Below are 3,031 nucleotides of genomic sequence, written 5' to 3' on the forward strand. Positions count from 1 at the left end.
CTGTTTTAGTTGTCCTATTTTTCGATGCAGTCTGGACAAATTGACATACGAACATACAAATTAGGAGCAGGAGTAGGCCATTTGGCCCTTTGAGCCTGCTCTGCCATTCAATAAGATCATGGCTGATCTGATTACTCCACATTCCCACCTACCCCGATTTTAACTTTTCACTCCCTTGCTTACCAAGAATCCTGCCTTAAAAATATTCAAAGACTCCGCTTCCACCGCCCTCTGAGGAAGAGAGTTCCAAAGACTCATGACCTCTGAGAATTTCTCCTCATCTGTCTTAAATGGACGACCCCTTATTTTTAGTGACCTAGTTCTAGATTCTCCCACGAGGAAACATCCACCCTGTCCAGACCCCTCAGGATCTTATGTTTCAATCAAGTCACCTTACTCTTCTAAACTCCAGTGGATACAAGCCTAGCCTGTCCAACCTTTCCTCATAAGACAGCCTGCCCATTCCAGGTATTAGTCTAGTAAACCTCCTCTGAACTGCTTCCAACTCATTTACATCCTTCCTTTAAATAAGACCAATACTGTACACAGTACTCCAGATGTGGTCTCACCAATGCCCTGTATAACTGAAGCATAACCTCCCTACTTTTGTATTCAATTCCCCTCGCAATAAACAATAACATTCTATTAGCTTTCCTAATTACTTGCTGTACCTGCATAGTAACCTTTTGTGATTCATGCACTAGGACACCCAGATCCCTCTGCATCAGAGCTCTGTAATCTCACCATTTAGATAATATGCTTTTTTTATTCCTGCCAAAATGGACAACTTCACATTTTCCCACATTATACTCCATTTGCCAGATCTTTGCCCACTCACTTAACTTATCTATCTTTGTAGCCTCCTTATGTCCTCTTCACAATTTACTTTCCTACCTATCTTTGTCTCATCAGCAAATTTAGCAACCATACCTTCGGTCCCTTCATCCAAGTCATTTATATAAAATTGTAAAAAGTTGAGGCCCCAGCACTGATCCCTGTGGCACATCACTTGTTACATCTTGCCAATCAGAAAATGACCCATTTATGCTGACTGGCTAGCTAACAGGAAACATTCTTCTACCCATGCCAATGTTACCCCCTACATCATGAACTTTTATTTTCTGCAATAGCTTTTGATGTGGCACCTTATCAAATGCCTTCTGGAAATCTAAGTACAGTACATCCACCAGTTCCCCTTTATCCACAGCACATGTTACTTCCTCAAAGAACTCCAATAAATTGCACAAAACCATGTTGACTCTGCCTGATTACTTTGAACTTTTCTAAGTGCCCTGTTATAACTTTAATAATGGCTTCTAACCCCTTCCCTATGACAGATGTTAAGCTAACTGGCTTGTAGTTTCCTGCTTTGTCTCCCTCCCTTTTTGAATAAAGGAGTTACATTTGCTATTTTCCAATCTAATGGAACCTTCCCTGAACCTAGAATTTTGGAAAATTAAAACCAACGCATCAACTATCTCTCAAGCCACTTCTTTTAAGATCCTAGGATGAAGTCCATCAGGACCCGGGGACTTGTCAGCCCACAGCTCCAACAATTTGCTCAGTACCACTTCACTGGTGATTAATTTTCTTGTTCCTCCCTCCCTTCCATTTCCTGATTTACAGCCATTTCTGGGATGTTACTTGTATCCTCTAGTGAAGACTCATGCAAAATACCTGTTCAATTCAACTGCCATCTCCTTATTTTCCATTATTAATTCCCCGACTCACTTTTTATAGGACCAACACTCACTTTGTTAACTTTTTAAAATATCTATAGAAGCTCTTACTATCTGTGTTTATATTTCACAGAATCACAGAATCTACAGTGCAGATAGAGGCCATTTCGGCCCATCGCGCCTGCACCGACACATATCCCACCCTATTCCTGTAACCCCATGTATTTAATCCCCTAACACTAAGGGTCAATTTATCAGAGCCAAATCAACCTAACCTGCACATCTTTGGACTGTGGGAGGAAACCCACGCAGACACAGGGAGAATGTGCAAACTCCACACAGACAGTCGCCTGAGGCCAGATTTGAACCCGGGTCCCTGGCGCTGTGAGGCAACAGTGCTAACCACTATGCCACCGTGCCCCCCTATTTCTAGCTAGCTTTCTCTCGTACTCTAATTTTTCTCCTTTATTAATCTTAGTCATTCTTTGATGTTTTTATATTCTGTCCAATCTTCTGACCTGCCACCCATCTTTCTGCAATTATATGCTTTTTCTTTAAGTTTACTATTATCTTTAACTTTTTTAGTTAACCACAGATGGCAGGTCCTCCCCTTGGAATTTTTCTTGTTGTAATGTATATATTCTGTGTATTTAGAAATATCCCCTTCAATGTCTGCCACTGCAACTCCATTGACCTATCCCTTAACCTAATTTTCCAGTTCACTTTAGCTAGCTCTGCTTTCATGCCCTCATAATTGCCCTTATTTAAGTATAAAATACTATTCTTGGACTTGCTCGCTCTCTAACTGAATGTAAAATTCAATCATATTATGATCGCTGCTACCTCAGGGCGCTTTCACTGAGGTCATTAATCCTATCTCGTTGCATAATACCAGGTCTAGTATAGCCTGCTCTCTGGTTGGCTCCAGAACATGCTGTTGTAAGAAACTATCCTGGAAACATTCCATGAACTCATCTATGCTACCTTTGCCCATCTGATTTTTTTCCAGTCTATATATGCAGATTAAAATCCCCCATGATTATTGCTGTATCCTTCTGACAAGCTCCCATTATTCCTTTATACTCCATCCTACCATGTGGTTACTGTTAGGGGGGCCTGTACACCACTCCCACAAGTGACTTCTTGCCTTTATTATTTCTCATCTCTACCCAAACCGCTTCTACATCCTGGTTTCCTGAACTTAGGTCATCCCTTTCTATTGTGCCAATACCATCATTAATTAACAGCCACCCCTCCACCTTCCTGTCCTTCCTAAATGTCATGTACCCTTCAATATTCAGGTCCCAATCTGTGTCATCCTGCAGCCATGTTTCTGTAATGGCTATTAGTGC

This window comes from Somniosus microcephalus, chromosome 4 (assembly GCF_052327205.1).
Source record: "Somniosus microcephalus isolate GS21.2 chromosome 4, FLI_Smic_1.0, whole genome shotgun sequence".
Lineage (NCBI taxonomy): Eukaryota > Metazoa > Chordata > Chondrichthyes > Squaliformes > Somniosidae > Somniosus > Somniosus microcephalus.